Genomic DNA, 17,217 nt, shown 5'->3' with positions numbered 1-17,217 from the left:
TACCCGCCGGCTCAGATACACCCGGAGAGTCGGGCACAAAACTCCTAGACAGAGCATCCGCCTTCACATTTTTAGAGCCCGGAAGGTATGAAATCACAAAGTCAAAACGGGCAAAAAACAACGACCAACGAGCTTGTCTAGGATTCAACCGCTTGGCGGACTCGAGATAAGTCAAGTTCTTATGATCAGTCAAGACCACCACGCGATGCTTAGCTCCTTCAAGCCAATGACGCCACTCCTCGAATGCCCACTTCATGGCCAGCAACTCTCGATTGCCCACATCATAATTTCGCTCAGCAGGCAAAAACTTCCTGGAAAAGAAGGCGCATGGTTTCATCACAGAGCAATCAGAACTTCTCTGCGACAAAACAGCCCCTGCTCCAATCTCAGAAGCATCAACCTCGACCTGGAACGGAAGCGAAACATCTGGTTGACACAACACAGGGGCAGAAGAAAAACGACGCTTCAACTCTTGAAAAGCTTCCACCGCAGCAGAAGACCAATTGACCACATCAGCACCTTTCTTGGTCAAATCGGTCAATGGTTTAGCAATACTAGAAAAATTGCAGATGAAGCGACGATAAAAATTAGCAAAGCCCAGGAACTTTTGCAGACTTTTCAGAGATGTCGGCTGAGTCCAATTATGGATGGCTTGGACCTTAACAGGGTCCATCTCGATAGTAGAAGGGGAAAAGATGAACCCCAAAAATGAAACCTTCTGAACACCAAAGAGACACTTTGATCCCTTCACAAACAAAGAATTAGCACGCAGGACCTGAAACACCGTTCTGACCTGCTTCACATGAGACTCCCAATCATCCGAGAAGATCAAAATGTCATCTAAGTACACAATCAGGAATTTATCCAGGTACTCTCGGAAGATGTCATGCATAAAGGACTGAAACACTGATGGAGCATTGGCAAGTCCGAACGGCATTACTAGATACTCAAAATGGCCCTCGGGCGTATTAAATGCAGTTTTCCACTCATCGCCTCGCTTAATACGCACAAGATTATACGCACCACGAAGATCTATCTTGGTGAACCAACTAGCCCCCTTAATCCGAGCAAACAAATCAGATAACAATGGCAAGGGGTACTGAAATTTAACCGTGATCTTATTTAGAAGGCGGTAATCTATACAAGGTCTCAGTGAACCATCCTTCTTGGCTACAAAAAAGAACCCTGCTCCTAATGGCGACGATGACGGGCGAATATGCCCCTTCTCTAAAGACTCCTTCACGTAACTCCGCATAGCGGCGTGCTCAGGCACAGATAAATTAAACAGTCGACCTTTTGGGAATTTACTACCAGGAATCAAATCGATAGCACAATCACAATCCCTATGCGGAGGTAGGGTATCGGACTTGGGCTCCTCAAATAAATCCCGGTAATCAGACAAGAACTCAGGAACTTCAGAAGGGGTGGATGACGAAATAGTCAGAAATGGGACATCACCATGTACCCCCTGACAACCCCAGCTGGACACAGACATGGATTTCCAATCTAATACTGGATTATGGACTTGTAGCCATGGCAACCCCAACACGACCACATCATGCAGATTATGCAACACCAGAAAGCGAATAACCTCCTGATGTGCAGGAGCCATGCACATGGTCAGCTGGGTCCAGTACTGAGGCTTATTCTTGGCCAAAGGCGTAGCATCAATTCCTCTCAATGGAATAGGACACTGCAAGGGCTCCAAGAAAAACCCACAACGCCTAGCATACTCCAAGTCCATCAAATTCAGAGCAGCGCCTGAGTCCACAAATGCCATGACAGAATATGATGACAAAGAGCAGATCAAGGTAACAGACAGAAGAAATTTTGACTGTACCGTACCAATGGTGGCAGACCTAGCGAACCGCTTAGTGCGCTTAGGACAATCAGAGATAGCATGAGTGGAATCACCACAGTAGAAACACAGCCCATTCAGACGTCTGTGTTCTTGCCGTTCAACTCTGGTCAAAGTCCTATCGCACTGCATAGGCTCAGGTTTAAGCTCAGGTAATACCGCCAAATGATGCACAGATTTACGCTCGCGCAAGCGTCGACCGATCTGAATGGCCAAAGACATAGACTCATTCAGACCAGCAGGCATAGGAAATCCCACCATGACATCCTTAAGGGCTTCAGAGAGACCTTTTCTGAAAATAGCTGCGAGCGCACCTTCATTCCACTGAGTGATTACGGACCACTTTCTAAATTTCTGACAATATACCTCTATTTCATCCTGACCCTGACACAGAGCCAGCAAATTCTTCTCTGCCTGATCCACAGAATTAGGCTCATCGTACAGCAATCCGAGCGCCAGGAAAAATGCATCGATATTACTTAATGCAGGATCTCCTGACGCAAGAGAAAATGCCCAGTCCTGAGGGTCGCCACGCAAAAAAGAAATAACGATCCTAACTTGTTGAACTGGGTCACCAGAGGAGCGAGGTTTCAAAGCCAGAAATAGTTTACAATTATTTTTGAAACTTAGAAATTTAGTTCTATCTCCAAAAAACAAATCAGGAATAGGAATTCTCGGTTCTAACATAGAATTCTGAACCACAAAGTCTTGAATACTTTGTACTCTTGCCGTGAGCTGATCCACACATGAAGACAGACCTTTAATGTCCATTGCTACACCTGTGTCCTGAACCACCCAAATGTCTAGGGGGAAAAAAGGCAAAACACAGTGCAAAGAAAAAAAAATGGTCTCAGAACTTCTTTTTTCCCTCTATTGAGAATCATTAGTACTTTGGGCCTCCAGTACTGTTATGAAAGGTAATTCAGTACCACAATGGACATAGAGGTCAGTGCACATACAGTGACCTGGCAATAACCCAAAAAACAAGAACGAGCTCTGAGACGTGGGAACTCTGTTGACCGCAATCCCTAATCCTCTCCAACCACACTAAAGGCAGCCGTGGATTGCGCCTAACGCTCCCTATGCAACTCGGCACGGCCTGAGAAACTAGCTAGCCTGAAGATAGAAAATAAGCCTACCTTGCCTCAGAGAAATACCCCAAAGGAAATGGCAGCCCCCACATATAATGACTGTGAGTTAAGATGAAAAGACAAACGTAGAGATGAAATAGATTTAGCAAAGTGAGGCCCAACTTTCTGAACAGAGCGAGGATAGGAAAGGTAACTTTGCGGTCAACACAAAACCCTACAAAAACCACGCAAAGGGGGCAAAAAGACCCTCCGTACCGAACTAACGGCACCGAGGTACACCCTCTGCGTCCCAGAGCTTCCAGCAAGCAGGAAAATACAAATTGACAAGCTGGACAGAAAAAAACAGCAAACAAATAGCAAAGAGTAACTTAGCTATGCAGAGCAGCAGGTCACAGGAACGATCCAGGAGGAAGCAAGTCCTATACTAGAACATTGACTGGAGGCCAGGATCAAAGCACTAGGTGGAGTTAAATAGAGCAGCACCTAACGACTTCACCACATCACCTGAGGAAGGAAACTCAGAAGCCGCAGTACCACTTTCCTCCACCAACGGAAGCTCACAGAGAGAACCAGCCGAAGTACCACTTGTGACCACAGGAGGGAGCTCTGCCACAGAATTCACAACACCTGACACAAAGCCAGCAAGATTTTCTCTGCCTGATCCACTGAATTTGGTTCATCATAAAGCAATCCAAGCGCCAGAAAAAACGCATCAACATCACGCAATGCAGGATCTCCTGGCGTAAGGGAAAATGCCCAGTCTTGAGGGTCACCACGCAACAAAGAAATAATTATTTTTACCTGTTGAACGGGGTCACCAGAGGAGCGGGGTTTCAAAGCTAGAAACAGTTTACAATTATTTTTGAAATTCAAGAACCTAGATCTATCCCCAGAAAATAAGTCAGGAATAGGAATTCTAGGCTCTAACATAGGATTCTGAACCACAAAATCTTGAATGTTTTGTACCCTTTCAGTGAGATGATTCACACAAGAGGACAGACCTTGAATGTCCATATCTACACCTGTGTCCTGAACAACCCAAAGGTCTAGGGGAAAAGAAAGACAAAACACAGTGCAAAGATAAAAAAAATGGTCTCAGAGGTTCTCTTATCCCTCTATTGAGATGCATTAATACTTTGGGCCAGCTGTACTGTTATGACCTGGTGGTTAGGAGCACCCAAAATGACCTGATAGTTAAACCTCATACAGGACGAGCTCTGGGATGTGAGAGCTCTGCTGACCGCAAGCCCTAATCCTATCACACACACTAAAAATAGCCGTGGAGCGCTCCTGACCAGACCTAGGCGCCTCGTCACAGCCTAAGAACTATCTAGCCCTAGAGATAGAAAATAAAGCCTACCTTGCCTCAGAGAAATTCCCCAAAGATAAAGGAAGTCCCCCACATATATTGACTGTGAGTAAAGATGAAAGTCACAAACGCAGAAATGAAACAGGTTTCAGCAAAGGGAGGCCAGACTTACTAAATAGACAGAGGATAGGAAAGGTAACTTTGCGATCAGCACAAAAACCTACAAAAGACCACGCAGAGTGTGCAAAAAAATAAATAATGACTATCAGGAACTTAGCTTCTGCAGGAGAAGGCAGGTCACCAGAGAGATCCAGGAGCGAACTGAACAAATGCAAAAACATTGACAGCTGGCATGGAGTAACGATCTGAGAGGAGTTAAATAGAGCAGCCAACCAAAGGATAACCCACGTCAACTGTGTAAGGAACCTCAGAAGCAGCAGCTTCACTCATAGCCACCAGAGGGAGCCCATAGACAGAACTCGCCGAAGTACCACTCACGACCACAGGAGGGAGTTCGACAACAGAATTCACAACAATTAACCTGTCCTAAGGACAATCCTTTTAAATAGATATTGGTGGGCAGGTCCCTGAATTGAAGAGATTGGACCTCTCCAGAGAGCAACTCCATTCTGCTTATCATTGGTTCTCTAAGGTATAAGACCACCACCCATCAAACACTTATGGCCAATCCCAAGAATCCTGGAAACTCCTTTAGAATGTTTTTCTATTGTCAGATATTTTGCATTCAATCCTTAAATAATCCATTAATATATTTGTATTTCTACTGTAGCCTAGCGGCGAATGTCTACTTTTGTGCCTTTGGGTGTAGCCATGGCAACCAGAAGGAATACATTAATTGTTTGCATTGATGGCTGCTGTCAGAAAGATGGAAAACTAGACAGCACGCTATTTATTAAAAGTTAATATTACAAAGTTACTTCTTTATCTACCTCTTGACAAAACAGATAAAAGCAAAGAAATCCTGTAACTTTCAAAAATGTTATTATGAACCATCTAGGTTTTTTAAGTAACAGTTTCACTGTAGATATATATTTATATGAGGCAGGAAATTAGAGAGGAATATTAATTATCTTAATTATAGAGCAGCACATGCGACATTGCTTCAAAAGTCAAGTCAATCAGCTGCTATAACTTTGAGGGTATGTGCACACGTATCTGTGAGGGCTACGGATTTTTCCGCAGTGGATTTGATAAATCCGAAGTGCAAAACCGTTGCGGTTTTTACTGCGGATTTATTGCGGTTTCTATTGCGGATTCCGCTGTGAGTGTACACCTGAAGTTTTCCATTGGAGCAGGTGTAAACCCGCAGCGGAATCCGCACAAAGAATTGACATGCTGCGGAATGTTAACCGCTGCATTTCCGCGCGTTTTTTTCCGCAGCATGTGCACTGTAGATTTCGTTTCCCATAGGTTTACATTATACTGTAAACGCATGGGAAACCTCTGCGGACCCACAGCTGCGGATCTGCAGCAAAATCCGCAGCGTGTGCACATACCCTAAGAGCAAACATATGTTCCATCTTCACGAAAATAGTTATTAAACATGATAAAAAATGCTGGTTATAGCTGTAGAAAAAAGCAATAAGCCTTAATGGGGTTGTCTATTAACGCTAATATGATGCTGCCACAAAGTTCATATTTTGTTAATACTTTAACCCTTTAAGAACGTTATGATTTTTCGATTTCGTTCTTTCATTTTTTCTTTTCTTTATTCCAGGGGCCTTAACTTGTTTTTTGCAGGACGAGTTGTACTTTTGAAAGAAATCATCCACTTTATCATATGATGTACAGGAAAGCAAAAAAGAAATTCAAAGTGTGAGAAAATAGCAAAAAAAAAGAGCAATTCTGCAATAGTTCTTTGTTTTTCTTCTTTACAGTCTTCATTTTACAGTAAAAATGACCTGTCAATATGATTCTCCAGGTCAGTAGGATTACAGAGATACCAGACATGCAATATTTTTGTTTTATTTAAGTAGTAAAAAAATGTCAGAAATTTGTCAAAATTTTTTTTTTTAAATTTGCATGTGACACCATTTTATGAGAGCCGTAACATTTAAAATTTTTGGGATATGAAGCTGTATAAGGGTTTGTTTTTTGCGTTTAGAGCCAGTGTTTTATTGATATAATTTTTGGGTAGATATGATGTTTTATTGTCTTTTTTAACATTACAAAAATCGATTGGATTAATTTATTTTATATTTTGATAGATCGGACTTTTACTAGCGCAGTGATATTAAATATGTGTATTTTTTTTAAATGTATTTTTTAATTTTTAAGGGAAAGGGGGGTGATTTGAACTTGTATTTTTTTTTTAACCTTTCACTGTATTTGTTAGTTTGCTTAGGAAACCTGAACGTGCAATCATCTGATTGCTTGTGCTATATACAGCAATGATACAGCATTACTGTATATAGCAAAAATCAAACTCTCCTAGGTATGCCTGCCTCGGACTGGCTTTCACAGGAGCACAGTCCTGACAGGCACAGGGTTACCATGCCATCAGTTCTTGGCGATCATGTCACAGGCGCGCCGATGGGAGCATAGAATGGCCGCCTCCCTGCTGATGCATTGTAAGTGCTGCTGTCACAGCGGCATTTAACAGATTTACAGGTTAGAGGTAGGTGATGGCCAATGATCACAGCCATCATCTCCCTGCAAATATGTGGGCTCAGCTTGGGAGCCCACATCAAAGTCAGGGAGCCAGCCTATGATATACCCAGTACATAGTAACATAGTAACATAGTAACATAGTTAGTAAGGCCGAAAAAAGACATTTGTCCATCCAGTTCAGCCTATATTCCATCATAATAAATCCCCAGATCTACGTCCTTCTACAGAACCTAATAATTGTATGATACAATATTGTTCTGCTCCAGGAAGACATCCAGGCCTCTCTTGAACCCCTCGACTGAGTTCGCCATCACCACCTCCTCAGGCAAGCAATTCCAGATTCTCACTGCCCTAACAGTAAAGAATCCTCTTCTATGTTGGTGGAAAAACCTTCTCTCCTCCAGACGCAAAGAATGCCCCCTTGTGCCCGTCACCTTCCTTGGTATAAACAGATCCTCAGCGAGATATTTGTATTGTCCCCTTATATACTTATACATGGTTATTAGATCGCCCCTCAGTCGTCTTTTTTCTAGACTAAATAATCCTAATTTCGCTAATCTATCTGGGTATTGTAGTTCTCCCATCTCCTTTATTAATTTTGTTGCCCTCCTTTGTACTCTCTCAAGTTCCATTATATCCTTCCTGAGCACCGGTGCCCAGAACTGGACACAGTACTCCATGTGCGGTCTAACTAGGGATTTGTACAGAGGCAGTATAATGCTCTCATCATGTGTATCCAGACCTCTTTTAATGCACCCCATGATCCTGTTTGCCTTGGCGGCCGCTGCCTGGCACTGGCTGCTCCAGGTAAGTTTATCATTAACTAGGATCCCCAAGTCCTTCTCCCTGTCAGATTTACCCAGTGGTTTCCCGTTCAGTGTGTAATGGTGATATTGATTCCTTCTTCCCATGTGTATAACCTTACATTTATCATTGTTAAACCTCATCTGCCACCTTTCAGCCCAAGTTTCCAACTTATCCAGATCCATCTGTAGCAGAATACTATCTTCTCTTGTATTAACTGCTTTACATAGTTTTGTATCATCTGCAAATATCGATACTTTACTGTGTAAACCTTCTACCAGATCATTAATGAATATGTTGAAGGGAACAGGTCCCAATACCAACCCCTGCGGTACCCCACTGGTCACAGCGACCCAGTTAGAGACTATACCATTTATAACCACCCTCTGCTTTCTATCACTAAGCCAGTTACTAACCCATTTACACACATTTTCCCCCAGACCAAGCATTCTCATTTTGTGTACCAACCTCTTGTGCGGCACGGTATCAAACGCTTTGGAAAAATCGAGATATACCACGTCCAATGACTCACCGTGGTCCAGCCTATAGCTTACCTCTTCATAAAAACTGATTAGATTGGTTTGACAGGAGCGATTTCTCATAAACCCATGCTGATATGGAGTTAAACAGTTATTCTCATTGAGATAATCCAGAATAACATCCCTCAGAAACCCTTCAAATATTTTACCAACAATAGAGGTTAGACTTACTGGCCTATAATTTCCAGGTTCACTTTTAGAGCCCTTTTTGAATATTGGCACCACATTTGCTATGCGCCAGTCCTGCGGAACAGACCCTGTCGCTATAGAGTCCCTAAAAATAAGAAATAATGGTTTATCTATTACATTACTTAGTTCTCTTAGTACTCGTGGGTGTATGCCATCCGGACCCGGAGATTTATCTATTTTAATCTTATTTAGCCGGTTTCGCACATCTTCTTGGGTTAGATTGGTGACCCTTAACCCCTTCCCGACCTGTGACACAGCGTATGCGTCATGAAAGTCGGTGCCAATCCGACCTGTGACGCATATGCTGTGTCACAGAAAGATCGCGTCCCTGCAGGCCAGGTGAAAGGGTTAACTCCCATTTCACCCGGCCTGCAGGGACAGGGGGAGTGGTAGTTTAGCCCAGGGGGGGTGGCTTCACCCCCCCGTGGCTACGATCGCTCTGATTGGCTGTTGAAAGTGAAACTGCCAATCAGAGCGATTTGTAATATTTCACCTAAAAAACTGGTGAAATATTACAATCCAGCCATGGCCGATGCTGCAATATCATCGGCCATGGCTGGAAACACTTATGTGCCCCCACCCCACCCCACCGATCGCCCCCCCAGCCCCCCGATCTGTGGTCTGCTCCCCTCCATCCTGTGCTCCGCTCCCCCGTCCTCCTGTCCGCTCCCCCCGTGCTCCAATCACACCCCCCGTGCTCCAATCAAACCCCCCCGCACTCCGATCACCCCCCCCGCACAGCGATCCCCCCCGTGCTCCGATTCCCCTCCCCCCAGTGCTCCGATCCACCCCCCTGCACAGCGATCCCCCACCCCGTGCTCCAATCCACCCCCCCGTGTTCCGATCCACCCCCCCATGCTCCGATCCACCCCCCCCTGCTCCGAAGCTCCCCCCGTGCCCTGATCTCCCCCCCCCCCTTATACTTACCTCCCGGGATCCGTCCGTCTTCTTTCCTGGGCGCCGCCATCTTCCAAAATGGCGGGCGCATGTGCAGTGCGCCCGCCGAATCTGCCGGCCGGCAGATTCGTTCCAAAGTGAGTTTTCATCACTGAGATATAACCTATCTCAGTGATCAAAATAAAAAAAATAGTAAATGACCCCCCCCCCCCTTTGTCACCCCCATAGGTAGGGGCAATAAAAAAATAAATAATTTTTTTTTTTTTTTACACTAAGGTTAGAATAGGGGTAGGGTTAGGGGTAGGGTTAGGGGTAGGGTTAGGGTTAGGGGTAGGGTTAGGGGTAGGGGTAGGGTTAGGGGTAGGGTTAGGGGTAGGGTTAGGGTTAGGGGTAGGGTTAGGGGTAGTGGTAGGGTTAGGGGTAGGGTTAGGGGTAGGGTTAGGGCTAGGGTTAGGGGTAGGGTTAGGGTTTCGGTATGTGCACACGTATTCTGTTCCTCTGCGGATTTTTCCGCTGCGGATTTGATAAATCCGCAGTGCTAAACCGCTGTGGATTTATCGCGGATTTACCGCGGTTTTTCTGCGCATTTCACTGCGGTTTTACAACTGCGAATTTCTATTGGAGCAGTTGTAAAACCGCTGCGGAATCCGCAGAAAGAAGTGACATGCTGTGGAATGTAAACCGTTGCGTTTCCGTGCAGTTTTTCCGCAGCATGTGCACAGCGATTTTTGTTTCCCATAGGTTTACATTGAACTGTAAACTCATTGGAAACTGCTGCGGATCTGCAGCGTTTTCCGCAGCGTGTGCACATACCTTTAGAATTAGGCTATGTGCACACGGTGCAGATTTTGCTGCGGATCTGCAGCGGATTGGCCGCTGCGGATTCGCAGCAGTGTTCCATCAGGTTTGCAGTTCCATGTAAACATATGGAAAACCAAATCCGCTGTGCCCATGGTGCGGAAAATACCTCGCGGAAATGCTGCGTTGTATTTTCCGCAGCATGTCAATTCTTTGTGCGGATTCCGCGGCGTTTTACACCTGTTCCTCAATAGGAATCCACAGGTGAAATCCGCACAAAAAACACTGGAAATCCACGGTAAATCCGCAGGTGAAACGCAGTGCCCTTTACCCGCGGATTTTTCAAAAATGATGCTAAAAAATCTCACACGAATCCGCAACGTGGGCACATAGCCTTAGGGTTAGGGTTGGAATTAGGGTTGTGGTTAGGGGTGTGATTACTGTTATGGCTACAGTTGGGATTAGGGTTAGGGGTGTGTTGGGGTTAGTGTTGGAGGTAGAATTGAGGGGTTTCCACTGTTTAGGCACATCAGGGGTCTCCAAACGCAGCATGGCGCCACCATTGATTCCAGCCAATCTTGTATTCATAAAGTCAAATGGTGCTCCCTCAATGCCGAGCCCCGACGTGCGCCCAAACAGTGGTTTACCCCCACATATGGGGTACCAGCATACTCAGGACAAACTGCGCAACAATTACTGGGGTCCAATTTCTCCTGTTACCCTTGTGAAAATAAAAAAATGCTTGCTAAAACATCATTTTTGAGGAAAGAAAAATTATTTTTTATTTTCACGGCTCTGCGTTGTAAACGTCTGTGAAACACTTGGGAGTTCAAAGTGCTCACCACATATCTAGATAAGTTCCTTGCGGGGTCTAGTTTCTAAAATGGGGTCACTTGTGGGGGGTTTCTACTGTTTAGGCACATCAGGGGCTCTGCAAATGCAACGTGACGTCCGCAGACCATTCCATCAAAGTCTGCATTTCAAAAGTCACTAATTCCCTTCTGAGCCCCGACGTGTGCCCAAACAGTGGTTTACCCCCACACATGGGCTATCAGCGTACTCAGGAGAAACTGGACAACAACTTTTGTGGTCCAATTTCTCCTGTAACCCTTGGGAAAATAAAAAATTCTGGGCTAAATAATTATTTTTGAGGAAAGAAAACGTATTTATTATTTTCACGGCTCTGTGTTATAAACTCCTGTAAAGCACTTGGGGATTGAAAGTGCTCACCACATATCTAGATAAGTTCCTTTGGGGGTCTAGTTTCCAAAATGGGGTCACTTGTGGGGGGTTTCTACTGTTTAGGCACACCAGGGGCTCTGCAAACGCAACGTGACGCCCGCAGACCATTCCATCAAAGTCTGCATTTCAAAAGTCACTACTTCCCTTCGGAGCCCCGACGTGTGCCCAAACAGTGGTTTACCCCCACACATGGGCTATCAGCGTACTCAGGACAAACTGGACAACAACTTTTGTGGTCCAATTTCTCCTGTAACCCTTGGGAAAATAAAAAATTCTGGGCTAAAAATTATTTTTGAGGAAAGAAAACGTATTTATTATTTTCAAGGCTCTGTGTTATAAACTTCTGTAAAGCACTTGGGGGTTGAAAGTGCTCACCACATATCTAGATAAGTTCCTTTGGGGGTCTAGTTTCCAAAATGGGGTCACTTGTGGGGGGTTTCTACTGTTTAGGCACACCAGGGGCTCTGCAAACGCAACGTGACGCCCGCAGACCATTCCATCAAAGTCTGCATTTCAAAAGTCACTACTTCCCTTCTGAGCCCCGACGTGTGCCCAAACAGTGGTTTACCCCCACACATGGGGTATCAGCGTACTCAGGACAAACTGGACAACAACTTTTGTGGTCCAATTTCTCCTGTAACCCTTGGGAAAATAAAAAATTCTGGGCTAAATAATTATTTTTGAGGAAAGAAAACGTATTTATTATTTTCACTGCTCTGTGTTATGAACTTCTGTGAAGCACTTGGGGGTTCAAAGTGCTCACCTCACATCTAGATAAGTTCCTTTCGGGGTCTAGTTTCCAAAATGGGGTCACTTGTGGGGGGTTTCTACTGTTTAGCCACATCAGGGGCTCTGCAAACGCAACGTGACGCCCGCAGAGCATTCCATCAAAGTCTGCATTTCAAAACGTCACTACTTCACTTCCGAGCCCCAGCATGTGCCTAAACAGTGGTTTACCCCCACATATGGGGTATCAGCATACTCAGGAGAAACTGGACAACAACTTTTGGGGTCAAATTTCTCCTGTTACCCTTGGGAAAATAAAAAATGCGGGCTAAAAAATTATTTTTGAGAAAATAATTTTTTTTTTTAATTTTCATGGCTCTGCGTTCTAAACTTCTGTGAAGCACTTTAGGGTTCAAAGTGCTCACCACACATCTAGATTAGTTCCTTTGGGGGTCTAGTTTCCAAAATGGGGTCATTTGTGGGGGATCTCCAATGTTTAGGCACACAGGGGCTCTCCAAACGCGACATGGTGTCCGCTAATGATTGGAGCTAATTTTCCATTTAAAAAGCCAAATGGCGTGCCTTTCCTTCTGAGCCCTGCCGTGCGCCCAAACAGTGGTTTACCCCAACATATGGGGTATCTGCGTACTCAGGACAAACTGGACAACAACATTTGTGGTCCAATTTCTCCTACCACCAATGGCAAAATAGGAAATTCCAGGCTAAAAAATCATTTTTGAGAAAAGAAAAATTATTTTTTATTTTCATGGCTCTGCATTATAAACTTCTGTGAAGCACCTGGGGGTTTAAAGTTCTCAGTATGCATCTAGATAAGTTCCTTGGGGGGTCTAGTTTCCAAAATGGGGTCAATTGTGGGGGAGCTCCAATGCATAGGCACACAGGGGCTCTCCAAACGCGACATGGTGTCCACTAACAATTGGAGCTAATTTTCCATTCTAAAAGTCAAAAGGCCCGCCTTCCCTTCCAAGCCCTGCCGTGTGCCCAAACAGTGGTTTACCCCCACATATGAGGTATCAGTGTACTCGGGAGAAATTGCTCAACAAATTTTAGGATCCATTTTATCCTATTGCCCATGTGAAAATGAAAAAATTGAGGCGAAAATAAATTTTTTGTGAAAAAAAAGTACTTTTTCATTTTTACGGATCAATTTGTGAAGCACCTGAGGGTTTAAAGTGCTCACTATGCATCTAGATAAGTTCCTTGGGGGGTCCAGTTTCCAAAATGGGGTCACTTGTGGGGGAGCGCCAATGTTTAGGCACACAGGGTCTCTCCAAATGCGACATGGTGTCCGCTAACGATGGAGATAATTTTTCATTCAAAAAGTCAAATGGCGCTCCTTCCCTTCCGAGCCTTACCATGTGCCCAAACAGTGGTTTACCTCCACATGTGAGGTATCAATGTACTCAGGAGAAATTGCCCAACAAATTTTAGGATCCATTTTATCCTGTTGTCCATGTGAAAATGAAAAAATTGAGGCTAAAAAATTTTTTTGTGAAAAAAAAGTACTTTTTCATTTTTACGGATCAATTTGTGAAGCACCTGGGGGTTTAAAGGGCTCACTATGCATGTAGATAACCGTGCGCCCAAACAGTGGTTTACCCCCACATATGAGTTATCAGCGTACTCAGGACAAATTGGACAACAACTTTCGTGGTTCAGTTTCTCCTTTTACCATTGGGAAAATAAAAAAATTGTTGTTGAAAAATCATTTTTGTGACTAAAAAGTTAAATGTTCATTTTTTCCTTCCATGTTGCTTCTGCTGCTGTGAAGCACCTGAAGGGTTAATAAACTTCTTGAATGTGGTTTTGTGCACCTTGAGGGGTGCAGTTTTTAGAATGGTGTCACTTTTGGGTATTTTCAGCCATACAGACCCCTCAAACTGACTTCAAATGTGAGGTGGTCCCTAAAAAAAATGGTTTTGTAAATTTTGTTGTAAAAATGAGAAATCGCTGGTCAAATTTTAACCCTTATAACTTCCTAGCAAAAAAAAATTTGTTTCCAAAATTGTGCTGATGTAAAGTAGACATGTGGGAAATGTTATTTATTAACTATTTTGTGTCACATAACTCTCTGGTTTAACAGAATAAAAATTCAAAATGTGAAAATTGCGAAATTTTCAAAATTTTCGCCAAATTTCCGTTTTTATCACAAATAAACACAGAATTTATTGACCTAAATTTACCACTAACATGAAGCCCAATATGTCACGAAAAAACAATCTCAGGACCGCTAGGATCCATTGAAGCGTTCCTGAGTTATTACCTCATAAAGGGACACTGGTCAGAATTGCAAAAAACTGCCAGGTCATTAAGGTCAAAATAGGCTGGGTCATGAAGGGGTTAATATAGGGTTTTCATTGTTTCTTGGGATTTCACCTAGCATTTCATTTTCCACCGTGAATACCGTGGAGAAGAAGGTGTTTAATATGTTAGCTTTTTCCTCGTCATCTACAACCATTCTTTCCTCACTATTTTTTAAGGGGCCTACATTTTCAGTTTTTATTCTTTTACTATTGATATAGTTGAAGAACAGTTTGGGATTAGTTTTGCTCTCCTTAGCAATGTGCTTCTCTGTTTCCTTTTTGGCAGCTTTAATTAGTTTTTTAGATAAAGTATTTTTCTCCCTATAGTTTTTTAGAGCTTCAATGGTGCCATCCTGCTTTAGTAGTGCAAATGCTTTCTTTTTACTGTTAATTGACTGTCTTACTTCTTTGTTTAGCCACATTGGGTTTTTCCTATTTCTAGTCCTTTTATTCCCACAAGGTATAAACCGCTTACACTGCCTATTTAGGATGTTCTTAAACATTTCCCATTTATTATCTGTATTCTTATTTCTGAGGATATTGTCCCAGTCTACCAGATTAAGGGCATCTCTAAGCTGGTCAAACTTTGCCTTCCTAAAGTTCAGTGTTTTTGTGACTCCCTGACAAGTCCCCCTAGTGAAAGACAGGTGAAACTGCACAATATTGTGGTCGCTATTTCCTAGATGCCCAACCACCTGCAGATTTGTTATTCTGTCAGGTCTATTAGATAGTATTAAGTCTAAAAGTGCTGCTCCTCTGGTTGGATTCTGCACCAATTGTGAAAGATAATTTTTCTTGGTTATTAGCAGAAACCTGTTGCCTTTATGAGTTTCACAGGTTTCTGTTTCCCAGTTAATATCCGGGTAGTTAAAGTCCCCAATAACCAGAACCTCATTATGGGTTGCAGCTTCATCTATCTGCTTTAGAAGTAGACTTTCCATGGTTTCTGTTATATTTGGGGGTTTGTAACAGACCCCAATGAGAATTTTGTTACCATTTTTCCCTCCATGAATTTCGACCCATATGGACTCGACATCCTCATTTCCTTCGCTAATATCCTCCCTTAAAGTGGACTTTAGACAAGACTTTACATATAGACAAACCCCTCCTCCTCTCCGATTTTTACGATCCTTTCTAAACAGACTGTAACCCTGTAAGTTAACTGCCCAGTCATAGCTTTCATCTAACCATGTCTCGGTTATTCCCACTATGTCAAAGTTACCTGTAGATATTTCTGCTTCTAGTTCTTCCATCTTGTTTGTCAGGCTTCTGGCGTTTGCGAGCATGCAGTTTAGAGGATTTTGTTTTGTTCCAATCTCCTCGCTGTGGATTGTTTTAGAAATGTTCTTACCTCCCATCTGAGTATGTTTTCCTGGGTCAAGTCTAATGTTTTTCTTCCCGTCCCCTCTTCTTCTAGTTTAACGCCCTCCTGATGAGTGTAGCGAGTCTTCTGGCGAATGTGTGTTTCCCAGGTTTGTTGAGGTGTAGTCCGTCTCTGGCGAGGAGTCCATCGTACCAGTAATTCACACCGTGGTCCAGGAATCTGAATCCTTGTTGTCTGCACCATCGTCTTAGCCAGTTGTTCGCATCAAGGATCCTGTTCCATCTCCTGGTGCCATGCCCGTCTACTGGAAGGATAGAAGAAAAAACTACCTGTGCATCCAGTTCCTTTACTTTCTTCCCCAACTCTTCAAAGTCCTTGCAGATTGTCGGTAGGTCCTTCCTTGCCGTGTCATTGGTGCCAACATGTATCAGAAGAAATGGGTGGACGTCCTTGGAGCTGAAGAGCTTTGGTATCCTATCGGTCACATCATTGATCATCGCACCTGGAAGGCAGCATACTTCTCTTGCAGTTATGTCCGGTCTGCAGATGGCTGCTTCTGTGCCTCTCAGTAGTGAGTCTCCCACCACCACCACTCTTCGTTGCTTCTTGGCTGTACTTTTTGCTGTCACTTGTTGCTGTGTGCCCTTTTCTTTTTTGCTTGCTGGTATTGCTTCATCCTTAGGTGTGCCATCTTCATCCTCTACAAAGATTTGATATCGGTTCTTCAGTTGTGTGGTTGGTGATTTCTCCATGGTCTTCTTGCTTCTTTTGGTCACATGCTTCCACTCATCTGCTTTTGGAGGTTCTCTGACACTTTTTTCACCTTCTGTGACCAGTAGAGATGCTTCTGTTCTGTCTAGAAAGTCTTCATTCTCTTTGATGAGTTTCAAAGTTGCTATTCTTTCTTCCAGACCCCGCACCTTTTCTTCTAAAAGGGCCACTAGTCTACACTTCTGACAGGTGAAATTTGATTCTTCTTCTGGTCGATCTGTGAACATGTAGCACATGCTGCAGCTCACCATGTAGGTTGTCACATCTGCCATGTTGCTCCTAGATCCTGCTGACTTCACGTCATATGTTGATAGGGGATTAAAGGGAACCTGCCACCTACAAACACACTATTTGAGTGTAGATATAGTGGTAATCTGCAGATAAATAATACTGAAATTATATTAGGCCAAATTACTGAAAAAGTGGCTACAGGGAGAAAATTAACTTATATCCTCTATGTCAGGCCAAGGAAAACACGTGAATTCCCTTGGGGGGGGGGGGGGGGGTCTTTGTGCCGTAGTTGGCCTCTCATATTTTTATATGAGCATTTAACAAAATACCCAGTTTAATATTATAGGTAAATTAGTGAATAAAAGTAATATAATATTGACATGTAGCTGAAGTGGGTCCCCTGAAGTGGACTTGTAGTGGGTCCCTAAAGTCAATATTGCTGTTGGGCCCTTGGAACCACAGTCCAACACTGCACTCTGTAGT

The 17,217-nt window shown here is 43.6% G+C and overlaps 1 protein-coding gene across 7 annotated transcripts in view; it reads left to right on the top strand.

The window, feature by feature from the left end:
- PHTF1 (putative homeodomain transcription factor 1) overlaps positions 1 to 17,217 on the top strand; it is a 322,067-nt gene that overhangs the window by 91,972 nt on the left and 212,878 nt on the right. The gene's annotated exons all lie outside the window — the stretch shown is intronic.

Source organism: Ranitomeya imitator, chromosome 3 (genome assembly GCF_032444005.1).
Source record: "Ranitomeya imitator isolate aRanImi1 chromosome 3, aRanImi1.pri, whole genome shotgun sequence".
NCBI lineage: Eukaryota > Metazoa > Chordata > Amphibia > Anura > Dendrobatidae > Ranitomeya > Ranitomeya imitator.
This window is presented reverse-complemented; position numbering and strand designations above follow the sequence as displayed.